Here is an 18,664-nt window from a genome sequence, read left to right on the forward strand (position 1 = left end):
GTGGACAGTAGACACCCGAGCGGACAGTGCACTGCTGTTGCTTGGGCAGGACTCCCAGGCATCCAAGGACCCGGACCCAGACCTGCCTCTCTGTTTCTGGGTGACTGTGTGGTCTCCATTTTCTCACCTTCAGTACATGGCGGTGTCTACTCCACAGGATGGCTGCCCAGATTAGTGAGCTGACTAATATCTACACAGCTCTCCAGAAATACACATTTACCAAAAGCCATTGTTAAAAAGAGAAAACCAAAGGGTAAAACCCACTTTAGTGCCGGAGCCCCGCCCAGTCTCTACTATTATTAATGTAAAGTTGTTAGCCAGCTAGTTTACACCCTGGAGAGGTTGTTTGAAGGTTCTAGTAGAGGAGCACAGCTGCCTGCATGCCCCTTGATGGAAGATCTGGTCTCTTCTCTCAGGGAAAGTCTTCCTCCTCCACCATGCACACAGCTTCAGGAGGGACACACATGGAGCCACCTTGAGGGAGGAAGCCCGTACCCTCTTAACCAGCAAGATCAGTAGCATCAACCCTGGCAATCAGTATGGTGACCCACCTCCCAGCCGGACAGTCCTTACACTCCTGTTCTACAGTCTTTCTGCAAATATTCTGTCTCTGAAATCCACGGTGCTGGCTTGTGGCATCCCTCAGCTGGGACCAGCTGCACTGCATCATGTGGCTGGAGGCTGCCACATTGGCAGGGCAGGAAGACTTTGTGCCCAGGAAGGGAGCTCAGTGATGAGGTCAGGAGGGCTCTTTGCTTCCTGATTACTTCCTGTTGTGCGTTTGTCATCCTCGTCTTACTTGGTCACATATGTGTGTGTGTCTCCCTGTGCATGTGCTTGAACATAGAGGCCTAAGACTGATGTTGGTGTTTCCTTGAATCATGTCTCTGGGGTGGGCTGCCCACATGTCAGATCTTGTAGGATGTACCTCCCTGAAAGCCTTTCTCTGCATAAGTGACATTGGCTTGAGAAAGATGAGGAATGAGAGAACCTTGTGGACTTGCTAGAAGATTCCTAATCTTTGCTGTCAAAAATGGGCATTGTTTCATACTTTTGTCTGTTTTTTTCGAATGTGTCTCTGTGTGTGTATGTGTGTATGTGTGCATGTGTGCGTGCGTGCGTGCGTGCGTGCGTGTGTGTGTGTGTGTGTGTGTGTGTGTGTGTGTACCTGTGCGTGTGCAACACAGAGGCCCAAGACTGATGTTGGTGTTTCCCTTGATAACTCTGCACCCTGTATAGAGAGGCAAAGTCTCTCACCGAAACCCCCAAATCTTCAACACAGCTAGTCTTGCTTGCCAGCTCGCTCAGGCAATCTTCTCTGTCTCTCTTCAGAGGGCTGCAATTATAGGCTACCTGTGCCCATGTGGCATTTATGTGGGTCTGGAGACCTGAACTCTGGTTCTCACACTTGAAGCATTTTGTCTCCTGATGCTTTTTCACACTCCTATACATGAGTTCTTCTGCCATAACTTTTTTACACACTTGCAAACAGATAACTGCAAATAGAAAGATGGCGACTCCCCCCACCACAAGCTTCAGGATTAGATTACAGCAAGGATGGTAGGCACCTTTCTGACTCCCAGGAATTGTATCTCAGTCAAACCCCTGGCAGGACTGATTTGCTATCTGTCTTAGTGGCTTTCCTGTTGCTCTTACAAAACACCCCAACAAAAGCATCTTAAGGGAGAAATGGTTTAAGGGAGAAATGGTTTATTTAGCTCGCAGTTCAAGGTGCAGTCCATCATGGCAGGGGGCCAATGCACCGGGAGCTTGAAGCAGTTGTTCACATTGTATTCATAGTCAGAAAGCAGAGAACAATGATTGCATGCTGCTCATTAGCTTGCTCTCTCCAGTTATTGAGTTCAGGACCCCAGTCAGGAAAATCCCCACCCACAGGAGGACAGTTTTCCCACCTCAGTTGATGCAATCAAGTCAATGTCCACAAAGCCAGGCATGGTGGGGCCTACCTTAATCTCAGCATTCAGGAGACAGAGGCAAACTGGTCTCTCAGTTATAGGCTAGTATGGTTTACACAGAAAGTTTCAGGATAGCCAGGCCTCTATAGAGAGACCCTGTCTCAATAAAACAAAAGACCCCCTAAACAAAACCCATGACCCTCACGAACATGCCTAGAGGCAGTTCCCAGGTAATTCGAGATGCTGTTAAACTGCTGTTACCAGCCACCACATGACCTCTCCCAGCTCTCTTAGCAACATGTCCCTTACACAAGGCTGTTTTGGTAGGAGGAAAATCCCTTGCTTCTGGGGATGATGTGTCAAAAAAGCTCCTCTGGGTGGTTTTGTGTGAGCCAGTCTCAAGTCTGACATCCCTGCCTCCACACTCGCCACTTCTCCTGAGACACTGGAAGCCACCGCTGGGTCACAGCAGACAGAGGCTTTGGAGCCTCCAAACCACTTTCACCCATATGCCTCATGTTGCCGGAGGTGCTGGTCCCTCAGCTGGCACAGCCCACTTCTCTCTCATCTCAGGTCTTAGCTTCCAGTCACCTCCTCAGAACTGTGCGGCCACCTGTCTATCCCAGAGGCCTTGCGTGCGCTTTTCTCATTTTCCCTCTTTGTCTTTTGCTGATAGTGTCTGCGGAGTGAGGATACAGTGACCTCAGTGTTTGTAGATGACATAATTCTTAAATTTCTTCAAGTAAAAACCAGAATAGAGAAGTGGGAAGCCTTGGGTGAAGTCTGTGTAGTTTGGTAGCTTTGGAGATGGGAAAGCAAGATTCGATTTTAGTTTAACATGCCATCATATTTTTTCTCTCTCTCTGTTTTTCTGAGACAGGGTTGTATGTAGCCTAGGCTAGCCTTAGGCTTCCTATGTGGCCGAGGATAACCTTGAACTCCTGGCCCTATTGCATCTTCCTCCTAAGTGCTGGGATTCCAGGCATGTGTCTTACTGGCTCAATCTTAGTTTTTGAAGTGACACAGTCATTACAAATTAACCACGGTCCTGCATATGTTTTTCATCGCAGACACACAACTACTGGTTAGAACTCACCCTGATTGACAGTCCACCTGCCATGGCTTTTCCCCATCTGGAGGGCACAGCTCAGTGCATCTTAGTGTATTCATTTCCCCATCTGGAGGACACAGCTCAGTGCATCTAATGTAGTCATAAGCCCGGCCCACATGACACCCGGAAAGCTTGGCTGTTGTGGAGACTTGAGTTTTCAGTTTTTTTTTTTCTATGTAGAATTTGTGTAGTGTTTATTGTTACAATAAGATTGAGCCATATAGAATTGGGGGTGTGAAAGGAGGCTATTTTCTGCACTGGGGAGCTGTCCTGTGGGTGAAGATTCTGGGTGAGGCACTGTGTGATGCCATGAGCCAGGCAGAGAACTGTGTCTTTGGAAACTCCCAGGGTTGCAGTCAGGGAGAGAAACTGCCACAGGAAATTTTTCTGAATGGCATGATGCGTTCATTTGTTCTATCAGCAGCCAGGGAAGACAAGCCTCAAAGAGGATTCCCTTCCGTGATGTTGGTGAGGGATGCTTGCTTCTAAGACTCCCCTTGATGGTCATCATGTTCAATTGCTCTTGTGACCTTTCTTAATGGTCCTTCAACATTGCCCATGTGTGCTCCTGTAATGGTCCTCAAGGACACCTCACTTATGCCTTTCAATTTCTGCCCTAACAGTATGCTGGGACCCAGCCTGGTGGCCAGCAGGACTCCTAAAGGGAGGCAGTAGCACAGTCAGATCATCCACAGGTCAGGCCACCTTTAGAGTCTTCAGAGAGAAATGGCTTCTGCTGCCCAGCTCGCCTTCTTTGTATCCAGGCCCTCAGCCTATGGGATGCTGCTGCCCAGATTACCTTCTTTGTATCTAGGACTCCAGCCCGTGGGATGGTGCTCCCACATTCAGGCAGGTCTTCCCTGTTCAGGTACCCAGTCTAGACAAACCTCCCAGAGGTTTATCTCCTTGGCAACTCTTGGACCTGTATTAACCAATCATGTGATTATGTTACATTTTGCTTATTTGTTTATCATTGCTAGGCACTGTGTTGTTTCTATTTTTGACTATTATTAAAAGTTACTATGTATGTTTTTATGTGTGGACATATGTGATAGTCAGTTTTCATCATTAACTTGACACAAAGTAAAATTACCTGGGAAGGCAGTTTCGGCCAGGGTCGTCTAGGTTGGGTTGGCCTGTGGGGGAACTGTCTTACATTAACTAAAGTGGGAAGACTGGTCCACTGAGGGGTGACATGCGCATGCGCACATGCCTGAGTGCATACATATACCATGCACGCACGCGCACACACACACACACACCTCCCCCACACACGCTAAAATAAATACAAGATAAAGATACAAATCTTTAAAGACACAAATCAAAATTAGTTGCATGACTTAGCAACAACTTCACTCTAAGAGGAATGAAATACTGTCTTAGTTTCATTCCTGTTGCTCTCATAAAATACCCTGACAGAAGCAAAGCAACTCAAGTGGGAGGGGGCAATATTAGCTCACAGTTCCAGGTTACAGCACATTATGGTGGGGTAGTCAGTGTGTCGGGAACTTGAAGCAGCAGGTCTCATGACAGCCAAGAGCAGAGAGAGAGAAAGAGAGAGAGAAGAGAGAGAGAGAGAGAGAATGGACATGCATGCTCAGTTTGTGTGCTCTTCTCTACCATAGTCTGGGACCCAAAGCTAGGGAATGGTGACATCTCTCAGAAGTCAATTCTCTCCTGTCACCCACACCTATCTGGGATTTGAACTCAGGTCATGAGGCCTGTGTACAGTTGCCTTTACCATCTGAGCCCTCTAGCCTGTCCTCATCTGTACTCTTCGCTTGCTTGTCACGTGAGTTGTTTGGTGTGTTTTCCTGGCTTGTGGGAATCCTTGTACTTTTGGGATAATAGTCTGTTTATACTATTGGTTGGAAACAGCTTCCAGGTCAGGGTCTTGTTCCACCTGGTCCCACCTCCCTTCAGCCCCAAATAAACAACACAAAGACTTTTATTAAATATAAACTGTTTGGCCAGTGGCTTGGGCTTCTTACTGGCTAGCTCTCTCTTAATTACTAACCTATTTCTATTAAACTATGTGTGGCTGTGGTTTACCTGTAATCCGGCATGTTACTCCTCTGGCCACTACATGGCTTCTCTCTACGCCTCTCCCCATAATTCTTCTCATCTGGTAGTCCCACCTGTACTTCCTGCCTGACTACTGGCCAATCAGTGTTCTATTCACCAACCAAAAAGACAAACACATATACAGAAGGATATCCCCCATCACCATGTCTGGTGTTTCTGTAGGGTTTTGTTAGATAACTTAAACCAAGGTGACCACTTGGCTGATCACATAGGTTTATTTTACTTTATTTTTTTTTATCTTACCATATTGTGTCTTGGTCACATGTTTTCTTGTGAGACAAGCTTCTTGCAGCCCTAGTTCAAACTCAACCCAGTCACTCTGTAAAAGCTGGGGTGTCCAACTTGAATTTTTGTTATTTTGTTACAGATTTTAAAGTTTGTATTTATAAGTGATGGTGCATAATTTTCATTCTTAAAAAATCATTTTTTTAGTCTGGAGAGATGGCTCAGCAGTTAAGAGTGTTTGTTGCTCTTTCAAAGGACTCCCAGGTTCAGTTCCCAGCACACACTCTGCCTATAACTCCAGCTCCAGAGGGATCTGCTGCCCTCTCACCGCCTCTTTGGGTCCTGCACTCACACAGAGACACATAATTAGATAGAAAATAAGTCATATGTTTTAAATATAAAAGCCCCCACCACCATTTTTTTGATCTGAATTAATTCAAATATGGTCTCAAGTTTCTTTTTCTTGTTGGAGTTGGTTTTCTCATTCCACCATTGGGTTCAAATACAAGTCAACAGGCTTGGTGTCGATCATCTTTATCCTTTGACTCATGGAATGAGAGTCCCACTCTGCTTTCTATAATGTAGGCTTTCTTTTTTCTTTTTCTTTTTCTTTCTTTCTTTTCTTTTTCTTTTTTCTTTTTTAAAGAGGACTCTCACTGTAGCCAAGGCTGACTATGAACTTGAGGCAATTCTCTTGCCTGATTCTCTGGAATCCTGGGATTACAGATTTGTGCAACTATGCCCAACAGGTTCAAGGTCCTTGAAGGTGGTTAACTGCAGGAATACAGAACGGACCTTGCTCCTGACAGGTGTGCAGTGAGCAATTAACAGCTGTGTGAGAGATTTGTGGAAATTTATATGTTGAAATAGTTAATAACAGAGTCCACATAATGGTGAGATCATAAGAGCCAAGAAGAAACTCGGGGGAGAAAGAAATCTGAACCGCAGAGCCACGGGCCTGTTCCAGTCATCGAAGGGCAGGTTAGCTCTGGTGAGCAACACACAAGCTCACATCTCCCCTAAAACACCAGGTTTCCTTCCACTTACATCTCATCAGGAGTCCCTGGGAATTGTTTTGCAAAGGGATCATTCTTAACCCTTGAGTTCCAAGAGAAATCCCAGAGCTGTATCAGCCCAGTGGAGCAAAGGAGCTTCACTGCCTGACTTCTGAGCGGTCCCTGAGCAGAGGCGAAGCAGGTGTCCTTTGAACATGTCTCTAGCTTGGCTCCAAGTGGCCATGCATTTATTTGCATGAACACGTCACAGGGGTAAGAGTGAGGAGCACAGAACAAGAACACTGCCAGGAAGCAAATGACTAGCTTGTCCTTGTCAGCCATGCATGTCCTATACCCAGCCTCTCCACACCTGGTATCTGGTTGGCTCCTTTTCTGTTTGTAGATGTTTACATATAACTGTAGGCCTCACAAAATTGCTGTCATCATTTTGTTGTTTTGAGATGGGGCCTCAAACCTGCAATTCTCCTGCCCCTGGCTCTTGAGTGCTGAGACAATAGGTATGTGCTACCAAGTCTGAGCAGACTGACGCTTTTACACCTGACTAGCTCAATGCTTTCACTTCATAGAAGAGAAAATGAAGGTGTGAATTACACCCCTGCATACTGGGCTGCACCTGCATCCCCTGAGTGGAACATGGTGGAAGAGTGAAGAGCTTGGGATTTGAAGGCAAGAGGCTTTAACCTGCTGAGCCTCAGTTTTTCCATCAATCAAATGGGGATAACAAAAAACTTGCCTAAGGAAGTGTTTTGCAAGGGAGAGAGGGAATTGCAGAGTTCAGTTACTGCTATTAGTATTTAAGGCTGCTCAGCACACCAGTTCTCTTTTGTCTGCACCAAGTTCTAGAATGCTCACAGCCCATGGGTCCCTCACAACCTCTGAACTTGGATGTCAGCTCTGCCCTGTGAGCCTTCCTTGCAGGAGTCTTTGGTAGGAAGTCCCCAGCTGCACTGCAGCCAGCCCTGTAAGTACAGAGAAAATCATGGAGGGGACACAGAAGACCTGCTACTTGGGGTGGCTGTGCTCTGTCCTTGAAGTACTCACTGAAGATCCACCAGGCAACAGTAAAGTTGACCTGGGGACACAGGCTTGGAGGTGATGGCTGAATAATGGCCCTTTCCCTCAGTTGACACAGGGATACTGAGGTTGCCTCTCACTGTTGCTCCAATGTGAGTTTCTGCCAGGTGTGGTGTTACTAGGGTCTGAGGCAGGAGGATTGAAAGCTGGAGGCTAGCTTGGACTGTATAACAAGTTCAAGGCCTGAGATACATAGTAAAATCCTATCTCAAAAAACACCCTGAGCCAGGTGTGCTGGCACACACCTGTAATCTCAGCACTCAGGTGTCAGGGGCAGGAGGATCTTTATGAGTTCAAGTCCAGTCTACTTCACATAGAGAGCTCTAGAACAGCTCAAAAAAACAAAACCACCCCCCAAACAAAAACAAAAAAAGACAACCAAACAACCCCTCCAACTACCCTGAGGCCTAGCACTACCCCCAAACAATGTCATACTCTCTAAAATCCTGAAAAGCAACCAAAGAGACAAAACCAAACCAAACTCAGATGCACACTTCCAGAGGACTATAGCTGGTGCCTTCTGAAGCGAAGATCTCTTTTAAAGAAGGGTGTTCAGACCCAGCTTACCAGTAAGTAGATTGGCTTAGAAATGGGGTAAGTGATTCTTATGGGCACAAGCCACCACGTGATGACAAGGTCTGGAATGAAGATTGCAGGGCTGATGTCCTGGCTCAGTGGGTAGAGGTGCTTGCCACCAAGCCTGACAACTGAGTTGCATTCCCAGGACTCACGTGGTGGAAAGACAAAGATAAGACCCAAGAAATCCTCTGGCCTACACACACACACACACACACACACACACACACACACACACACACACACACCATGGAATGTGCTTCATCCTCTTCCTACACACACACACACACACACACACACATCATGGAATGTGCTTCTTCCTCCTATACATATCTATACACACAGACACACACACTTATTAATGAAAATGTTATTTAATTTTTTAAAAAAGCTTGAAAACACAGTGTCAGTAATCTGGTGAGCTCCAGGGTACTATTGGGAAATGCTTAGAATTTGTGACTCTCTCTCTGGGTAACTCATCTGTCGTTACCCTAACTTTTTTCCTGTGTCCAAGCTGTCTTCCTATGAGAGATGTAGATTTTCTGTGTGTCTAGTCACTTGTACATAGGTAGGGATACATTGTTCAGAATTAGTTGAAGTTTCTGAGTGTGTGGTTCCCAGGTCCGGCCCAAAATGTTCTAGGTCCATCCTCCTGGGGTTTTGTGCCCATGACAAACATCCTGGTATGATTCATACACACTAAATTATGTGTTTTATATTAAACACACATACATGTATATATTTATTCTTGTGGAGACAGGGGATCACATAGCCCAGGCTAGTCTTGAACTCCAGATACTTCTACCTCCACCTCCCAAGTACTGGGATTACAGGTGTGCACCACCATACCCAGCAAAATCTGTGTTTTCAGTTAATTGGCATTTCTTGCCAATAGCTTCTAATATCACAGATGCTTCTTGTCTATTCTTACAATCCTTTTACTTGGGAGAGCTGCTCTTTACTGGACTGTTCTAGGGACTTCTACTGATAGTAAATACAAGCAACCCTCCCCTGCAGTGTTTCTCTGTGTTAACAGTCTTGGCTGTCCTGGAATTCACTCTGTAGACCAGGCTGGCCTCGAACTCATGGAGATCCTCCTGCCTCTGCCTCTCGAGTGCTGGGATTAAAGGCGTGAGCCACTACTGCCCAGCCTGGCTTCTCTCTCTATCTTAACTCTTCATCTGCTTTGCTGCATTTTGCAGGCATGCCCCAAACATGATATCTAGTACACTTTGGGTATTTAATAAGCATCTGATAAATGAACTAACGATACCCTTGACAGTTGTGAATTTTAGGCTACAAATAAACACAGCAGATCTCAGATTTGACTTGTTTCCTCTCCAGAGGGCAATGTTATCAACTAGTCAATTATCATCCAAGTACACCTTGAGCAAATAGAACAGACGGATCCAGTAAAAAAAGAACTGGGGCTAAGAAAACAGTGCAGGGCAAAGGTCCTTCCTGCAGCACAGGTAAGGCTCGCCCCAGTTCTTTTTTTTTTTTTTTTTTTTTTTTTTTTTGGTTTCTCTGTGGCTTTAGAGGCTGTCCTGGGACTAGCTCTTTAGACCAGGCTGGTCTTGAACTCACAGAGATCTGCCTGCCTCTGCCTCTGGAGTGCTGGGATTAAAGGTGTGCACTACCTCCACCCGGCTCACTCCAGTTCTGAATTCTTTCTTCTAGGGCCCTCACTAAGTCCCAGTTAGCCAGCTTGGAGCAATCCCACTTTTATTGGTAGGTGCTTCCTGCATGGAAAAATAATTCTACCTGTGTATGTATGAGCACACACACACACACACACACACACACACACACACACACACACACACACGCATATGGTATTGAGCACCCTGACTAGCTGTGGTCCTGTGCTCTGAGTTCAGTAAAAGAAGGAATGAATATTTCCTTATCTTTTGGGGTTAACTATAAACCTTGACTTTCTCTTTGCCTTTCCCAGATGAGTCACCCGAAGCCCTGCACCTGCAGCATGGGACTCACGCCTCCGTTCCTGCCCTAGGAATCTTCTGCCCCTGGTTGACTATCACCTCCACCAGTGGACCTCACTATGCACAACAGAATGGCTTTCCTGTGTATGTACACTCCTGCTTTCACACAGCTCAGAGGGTCATGCAGAATGCCCCGGCTCTGCGCAGCACGTCCCATGTTTCCTAGTTCTGGCTTTTAGACCTAAAAGAAACATGTTGTGTCCAGTGGTCTCAATTCCCTTTCATTCCTCCCCCCCCCCCCAGGAGCTCTCTTCTGACCTTCATAGGAGCTAGTGTGTCACTCCGGTGTCTCTGTCTGCATCCTTCCCTCAGCCGGTGTCAGAGGTCCATCCTGTGGTTGAACACAGAGCAGCCTGTTCTATTGACTGCAGTGTCTTATCACATGGCTGTGCCACAGTGGGATTGCGATGTTTGGTGTTTGTCTTAGTCTCTGTTCTATTGCTGTGAAGAGACACTGTGGCCAAGGCAACTCCTAAAAAAAGAAAGCATTTAATTGGGGCTTGGATACAGTTTCAGAGGTTTAGTCCCTTATCATCATGGCAGGAAGCATGGTGGCACACAGGTAGATACTGGAGCAGTAACTGAGAGTTCTACATCCTGATCTGTAGGCAGAGGAGAGAGAGCGAGAGAGAGAGAGAGAGAGAGAGAGAGAGAGAGAGAGAGAGAGAGAGAGAGAGAGAGAGAGAGAGAGAGGAGAGAGAGAGGAGAGAGAGAGAGAGAGAGGAGAGAGAGAGAGAGAGAGAGAGAGAGAGAGAGAGAGAGACTCTGGGCCTGGGGTGAGCTTTTGAAACCTCAAATCCACCTCCCTTGACACACTTCCTCCAGCAAGACTGCACCTCCTTCCTAATCCTTCTACTCCTTTCAAATAGCTCCCTGGTGACCTCTGGGGGCCATTCTTACTCAAGCCACCACAGTGTTTGTGCTGACTCTGATCTGAGAAACTTGTGATTTTTTTCCCCCCAAAGACTTTTTTTTTGGGGGGGGGGCAAGGTCTTGTATATAAGCCTGGCCTTGAACTCACTAATATAACTTAGTGTGACCTTGAACTTCTGATCTTCCTGTCTCTGTCTCCTGAGTTCGATGTTTACAGCATGCCTGGCTTACATGGTCCTGGGCACCAAATCCAGGGCTTTGTGCCTAGGTAAGAGCTTTGCCAACTGAGCTATGAGTTAGGGTTAGGGTTAGGGTTAGGTTTAGGTTTAGGGTTAGGGTTAGGGTTAGGTGTGTGAATGTAGCTGTACTCAGACTTTGTGGGCTTCCTGCCCTCACTTCTCTAGGGTGTGTTTAGCAGCTGGTTCCACCTGGTTGCCGAAGTGCTTGTGAGAAATGCCAGTTCTATCACTCCACATCTTCCCCAGCATCCGAGCTGTCACTTTATGATTCTAGTCTTTCTGGGGAGTGGGCAACATCCCCTTATTTCCTTCTTTAATCTGTGCTCCCCTGGGTGCAATTTTTGACCATTTTCACCAAGTTTCTAGCCTATTATTAGGGCATTGTGGTTGTTTAACCCTTTTTCTTCCTCCCTTTCTCTTTGCTTCTCTCCCTTTCTCCCTCTCTTCTTTCTCTCTTTTCCTTTTTTGTCCCTCCCCACTCTGTCCCTTTCTTCCTGCTTGCTTGCTGGAGACAAGCCTATGAATTCAGGGCTTAGTAAATTAAGCCGATTTAATGCTGATACTCCAGTAAGAGGGATCAACACAAAGTTGGCATTTGTTTTGTGTCCCTCTCCTCATGAAGATATTTGAGACCATTAATGACACCATAGTCAGTCATCTTTATGCAAATCTTGGAAAAAAATCCTGAACGATTGCACAGTGACTGCATTAGTGACTGCAAATTGAGACAGAAACAATGGCCATGGACTCTTCAGCAATCAACGCCAAAGAAAACCTTTGTAGCCAGGGTGATTAATACTGCAACAGCCTGGGCACCGCTGAGCTGAGTGTGCTCTGAGGAGGGAGTGTTCAAACAAATATGAACTGGTCTCTGGAATCTGGCCAGAGAGAAGGCCCACAGAGCACAGGAATCCTTCTTGGGAAGTGGAGGAATTAGCCTGTGCTGGTTAATATGGAAGTTATCATTCTTTCACGGTGCTGGCTCTGGAACCCAGGGCTCCTACTTGGGTTAAATAAGGGCTCTACCACAGAGCTGTATCCAAGCTCAGTTGGTGTTTTCCTGATTCACAGGAACTTTGAAAAGTACTCTGAATAGAAGTCCCTTCTTTTTCTTTTTGAGACAGAGGCTCAATGTGTAGCCCAGGCTGAACATGAACTCCTGATGTAACACAAAAGATAATAGACCCAGAGACTGATATTGGGGTTCAAGCTGAAGATCAGGGAAGCAAAGCAGCCGGCCACTGGCTCTCACCTCTAGCTTAGGCTGAAAGGGTTGATCCACACACAAGCTCTTCACTAAGTCTCAAACTGCTGCCTCTCTTCAGTGTGGCTGGAGAACAGATGCTTCAGACTGAATACTAAAGATCCTGCTTCTATCTTTTATACTCCTCTAGTGCTGGGATTAAAGGCATGCGATCTGTTACTCTTTCAGACTGACTCAATCTCAAGTATCCCTGGATGGGCTTGAACTTGGAGAGATTTGCCTATCTCTTAATCCTGAGTCCTAGGATTAAAGGTACGTGCCACCACCTCCTAGCTTCTGGCTGCTGGGATTAAAGGTGTGTGTTACCACTGCTTGATCTCTATAGCTTGAGGCTTACTTTGCTTTTCTGATTCCTCAGGCAATCTTTAATAAATCATAAATAGTATGTCACTACACCTGATGCCTGATTGGACATGAGGAGGACTCACCTGGTTATTGCTGACTTTGGAAATGAATGAGGCCATGAGCCAAGAATTCTTCTGGAAGGGAGATGGGCCCTCCAGGCACAGATTCTTCTCAGAGTCCTCAGAGGGCCCCATTGACATCTTGACCATAGCCCATTGACACCTGTGGGTGAGGAATGCCTGTTTTTGTTACAGTGGCCATAGATAGTGATTAGAAGGAAACACTTTTTTTAGGTGACAAGTTGTGTGTGTGTGGGGGAGGTGGAGAGAGAGGAGAGAGAGGAGAGAGGAGAGAGAGAGAGAGAGAGAGAGAGAGAGAGAGAGAGAGAGAGAGAGAGAGACAGGGAGAGAAAGACAGGGAGAGACAGATTTGAGAACTCTCAGAGGCCTAGGTAACCTGTGTGCAGCATAGAGAAGGTCTCACTGGGAGGGTGTGCCCTGTGGGTCTAGAAGACATGTTCAGCTGTCTCCCCTGGAGGAGCTGGGAGATGGTGATGGCCTCTCCCAGAACACTTTGGGGGCTCCTCTGTTGAGATAAGCCCTTCAGATGCCATTTCTCCTTTGTGGTGTTGTGACCTAGCCCCACCTCTAGAGACATGCCTATGCCTCATCTCCCAAGGTCCCTGTCTCCCAGGAAGCTCTGACGGGCAGGGTCCTATACTGAATCTCTCCTGAGTGGCAATCTCTGGCATGTAGGAAATTTACATGTGACTCACTTGAGACACCACCTTCATGGCTCCATCTGCAAAGACCCTGTCAATATACAAGCATGAGTCAGTGCCCATTGCTAGCTTGGGTTCTCTTAGGTCTGATACCTGTGCTGTCAGGGAATATAGTTCAGATGTCTTTGAAAATGTTTAGTAAGAATAGACTAGGCAGCAGCTCCTCCTGAATATACATGGCTTCAGGACAGTTGTCAGGCAGGCTAGGCTGGTCTCCTGCAGTGTGTACAGTGACATCTGCTGCCAGGGCCACATGCTGGGGCTGGCTTCCCTTAGCTCTACCTTTAGCTACGATGTAGGCATGCTGGGTGCTCCTTTGAGCTTTGTGGCCCTGACAACATTTGTATGAAGGAAAATCTACATAAGCTTATAAGGGGGCATATTTGAGAAAAAATGGCAGTATAAATACACATGGGGGTCTTTTGTAGAAATTTTCCTTGGGTCTCTGATTTCTGGGATCTGTCCTTCAACACAGAAAACACATTAAAACTCCCACACTGCTCTTAAAGAATTTGAGCTTTTTTGTTTTGTTTTGTTTTGTTTTTGCTTTTTTAAGACAGGGTTTCTCTGTAGGTTTGGAGACTGTCCTGGAACTCTCTTTGAAGACCAGGCTGGCCTTGAACTCACAGAGATCCGCCTGCCTCTGCCTCCTGAGTGCTAAGAATTTGAGTTTTGAAAAGTAATTTTCATTTGAAATTCTTTGGTCCCAGGGAACTCCACTTGGCTCTAAGTTTTGGACAAAATTTATCAGCGAATTAATGAGTGGCAATCTATATCTCAGGAATGCCCTTCAGGTATATAAAATGCTCATCAGGATAAATTAAGAGTTAGGAGGTTCTGTTTGTGGAAATCCTTGTTTGTATTTGTATTTATTTGAAACGTAGCCGTGTGGTTCCTGTATTTGGGGGCCAATTAAAAGTTCTTGTCCTGGTTCCAACGTTTTTCTGTCTTTGAAAAGCCAGATGAATGAGTTCGGTAAACGTGGCCACAGGTGTGTGATTGGCAGCAGGCAATAAAAGTCGATTACCTCACTTAAGGCTCCACACCTTCACCTCCTATTCAAACTGGGAACAGGCTCTGATCCCGGTCCTGACACCACTTGGGACACAAGAGAAGGGATGCTGCGGAGCCTTCCTGGGGCGGGGGGCATCCCATCCCCAACGCGGGCGACATCCCTGGTTTCCCGTGTCCCCAGGGGAGCTTCAGGTGGTCATCCTACTTCCACTAGGGCCGGTGGAAGGTAGCTGTCGTCCATTACGCAGCTCTGGGACCGGCCTTTGCTCTGCAACCCTAAGACGGGCAGGTAACACCCAGGGCGCCCCCGGACACGTGCTCTAGACAGGGGCGCCCTGGAGCCTGAGCCATACCCCAAGGGTGACCTGTGCAGCACCAGCCACCCTGACCTTGGGCAGACACCCCAGTCCCCCAAGCCATCCCTGGGGCAGCCCCCTCCTGCGCCGCCCCCGGGATAAAGAGAGAAAAGGGGCTCAACGGGGCGCTGGGACGCGCCGAAGTGATTTCTCGGAAAGGCGAGTGCTTCAGAGAAGGCGGACCTGGCGGGCCGCGCTGATTGGGCGGCACCCGCACCCCTCCCGCACTCCATTGGCTTGCGCGACCGTCGCTCCGCGTACGGAACCCGCCCTCGCCCCACTTAAAGGGGCGCGTGCTTCGCCCTAGTAGCCCGCCGGCCGGTCGCCGAGGCGCGGGCAGCGTGGGAACCGGCAGCAGGTAGGATGAGGCTGGGGAGGGCGCGCGGGCCGGGGCTGTGTCTCTCCCACTCGCTCCCAGACGGAGTTGTTCAGCACGTTAGCAGGTGCCTGCTCTCGAAGACTGGCTGCTTCTTAAAACAGTAACCACTACAACAGCCCCCTGCCCCCACCTTTCCCTTAAAATTTGCCTGATGGGCAACTTTATGGTAAAGAGAAATAGTGACCCCCTGTATTTTAAGACCTGCCAATCTCTGCGCAGCAGCCCGGTTACCAAAAGTCAGCTATCCAAAGCAAGCGAGTGGGCTCGCCCAAGGGCCGACACGCTTTGATTTTGACTAGTGGTGGTCCGATTTCCAGGTGGTGCTGGACTTCTCTGACTGTCATTACCCAGCTGGCTCTGGCAGGAAAAAGTTATGTTCCTGTGGGTCACAGCTCCCAGGACCGGTTTGCTGTGAGCTTGGCTACAGGCTGTAGGGCAGACTTTTCCTGGTGAGAAGGGTTAGGTAGCCACAGCTGAAAGGTTCAGGGGTTAGAAACTAATAGAAACTAGCTATAAATATTCTAGAATTTTAAAATTGTTTCCTGTAGCTTGTTTTTTTTTTTGTTTTTTGTTTTTTGTTTTTGTTTTTGCTGTTGTTGTTTGTTTTGAGACAGGGTTTCACTATGTAGCCCAGGTTCGTTTGGCAAACCTGGCAATCCGCCTGCCTTATCTTCCCAAGAGTTAGGATTTCAGGCCGAACCACCATGCCCAATGGCCCCCACTTTTTTCTTTTAAAGCCAAAGATAAGAGCGGTTAGATGACAATTCAAGGTTTGTTCTTTAAAGCTATGGCAGGCTCCTTCATGAAGATCTGGGAGTGATTCAGTGGCTTGAGGAAGCTTGGGGCCAGAAAGAGAAATGGCTGTGATGGGTTTCCGCTTAGTGGTAGCCAGAGTGGTGCCCAGGGCTGAATGAAGGAGATGGTGTGGGTGAGCCCTGCTACACATGGCTGGTGCAGATGCTGACATCTGTGTTAGGTAAGACTCTGGACCTGGTATCACCTGCCTTGTGAGAAGCCTGGCCTAGGACACATTGCTCTGGCCATGGGCTAACTGTAGACAGGACTGAGCCAAGAGAGGGAATGCTACATCAAATCAAGAAGAGGAAGCGATAATCATGTGAGCGTGTTTATAAATCGTCATTGTCCATAGCTGTAAGAGGGCCAGGCTCTGCCTGCCTGGGACCTCAGAAGTGACTGCAAAGGGTTGTCCATGTGCAGAGAGCCGGAACCCAGCTGCGACTTTTGTCACCTCTGAGAGCTGGGGACAGTGCTGACAGTTTGTGTTGTGCCCAGGGAATGGCTGTCCCTCCAAGTTTCTCCTCTTTTGAGGGAAGAGGTGGCTGGGTGTGAGGATTCTAATCTCCCCGCTTTCACGGTCCCGTGAGTCACCTTTCTTTCAGTGACCTCTCCTTTTCTCTGTCACTCTCTAAGACAGGGGCCCTTCACAGTTCTGGGGTGTTGGTCATCTGAGGATCCCTGATGAGAAAGTTCCTTTTCAGGGGAAAGCTCCAGCCCTGCCAGCAAATTCTCTTTAGATTTCAGGCAGCTCAGGTGCCAGGGCCTGTGGTTTACAAATCCATCTCCAGGGAAGTTGGGATGACTTTTAATTGGTATAGCCTCAGACATCAGTCCCTCTGTTGTATCCTGTATCCACCCCCTGCTCCCACCCACACTCATCCTTACAGCCCGCATAAGATATGTTAAGTCAGGAGTCTCCTCTCTCTTCCCTAGAACTTCGTCCCAGAAGGTGCCTCAGTGTCTGAGGAGGTCAGGGGAGAGCTGGAACTCACAGCCAGAGCTGTGGGTGGGGCACATTTTTGGACAGCCAGCACCCTACTTGCTTTTGGGGGGTACCTTTGTAGCATTTTATTTCTCTCCTTAAGTGTTCCTTTCTGGTCCATCTTTTATCAACACAGTGGCCTTAGAATTCTGGGTTTCTTGAGATATTCCCTCTTCCCCTGCTTTTCTGGTGAGGGTCCTCAGACTGAGGATCAAACGGCTTCCAGAGGTAAAGAGCAGAGCCCTTGCTGAGGTCAGGGTTTCCAGCCAAATTGCTTGAGATGTGGCTCAGGTGGCAAGAGCACTTGCCTTTAGCATGTACAAGTTCTGAGTTTAGCCCCCGTGAAGGGGGGAGTGGAGGCAGGAGGATTAGGAGTTCACAGCCATCTTCAGCTACCGAGGGAGTTGGCGATTAGCTTGGGATATGAGACCTTATTTTAAAAATAAAAACAAAAACAGAACCAGAGCCAGCCCCCATTCAGCCCTCATCCATTTCTAAGTTCACAGTGGCAGCTGGGACTGTTGGGTTGAAAAGCTGAAGGCAGCAGCCCTGGAGAGATCTCACCTCCCTTTCTCAGGACCCTGCCTGCTTTTTTGAAGCCACTGCCATCTGCAGTAGCCTGGAGTTTGTGACCCGTAATGCCTCTTCCCAGCAATCCTGACTACCATTTTGCTTTGTGGAACATGCTGGCTCTGGATGTGACCATGTTCTTGGGGACATCACGTCTCCTCATTGCTGATAACTTCTTTCTTTCCTGCCCAAAGAGGTCACATTTTAATTGGAAGACAAGAAATGCTGTGTTCTAGTTTTTTGGGGTGGGCGTCTGTCCAACTGCCTTGGGGATTTCCAGGCTGTTCTAGTAAACTCTGGCTGCAAGTCTCTGGGCACAAATTTTCTCTTTCCCCAGGCTGCAGGAAAGCTACCTGGCAGTGCTGGTAGGAATGTCCAAGGGTGTCACTAGATGTCTGGGGAAGGTAGGGCCTGGAAACAGAGCCCTTGAGTTGGCTTTGAACTGTCCCTTTCGCTTTCCTCTAGTGGTGGTCACAAGAGTCCCTGAGGATCTGTGTTACTGAAGGAGTCTTGTATGGCACAGGCCCTAATGCAGATACTTTACACATATAACCTGGACTGAATCCCTAACACTCCAAGGTTAAATCGCTTTAAGGTCACCAAGCTGGAACATGACTCATTCCCAGGAGAAATACGACCCTATACTGTTTTATATTCCTGTTACCACTCCAGCTAGGAAAGGACAACCTGTAAGGGTGTCCTCTTTCTCAGGTGGTGCTGGGGTCAAGTCTGCCAGGGACAACAGCCAGCCCCCTGGGCAGCAATTGTTAGGCTCGTTCTCAGAGCAGTGAGCAGTTCATAGCAAAGTTCAGCGTCATATGAGAGCGGCTTCGTCCCAGCAGGTGCCTCAGTGTCTGGAATGGGAGGTCAGGGAAGAGCTGGAACTCACAGCCAGAGCTGTGGGTGGGGCACATCTCTGGACAGGCAGCTCTGGATCCCTCAGGCTTTCAGTTTTCATTTGAGTCTAGGCTTCATGGGGCACCACTCTTTTCTATTGGCATTGGTCCAGATTTCTCCCAAGTCAGCACCTTTGTGTGGATCTCTGATCTTCCTGTTA

Source organism: Cricetulus griseus, chromosome 3 (assembly GCF_003668045.3).
Source record: "Cricetulus griseus strain 17A/GY chromosome 3, alternate assembly CriGri-PICRH-1.0, whole genome shotgun sequence".
NCBI classification, from domain to species: Eukaryota; Metazoa; Chordata; class Mammalia; order Rodentia; family Cricetidae; genus Cricetulus; species Cricetulus griseus.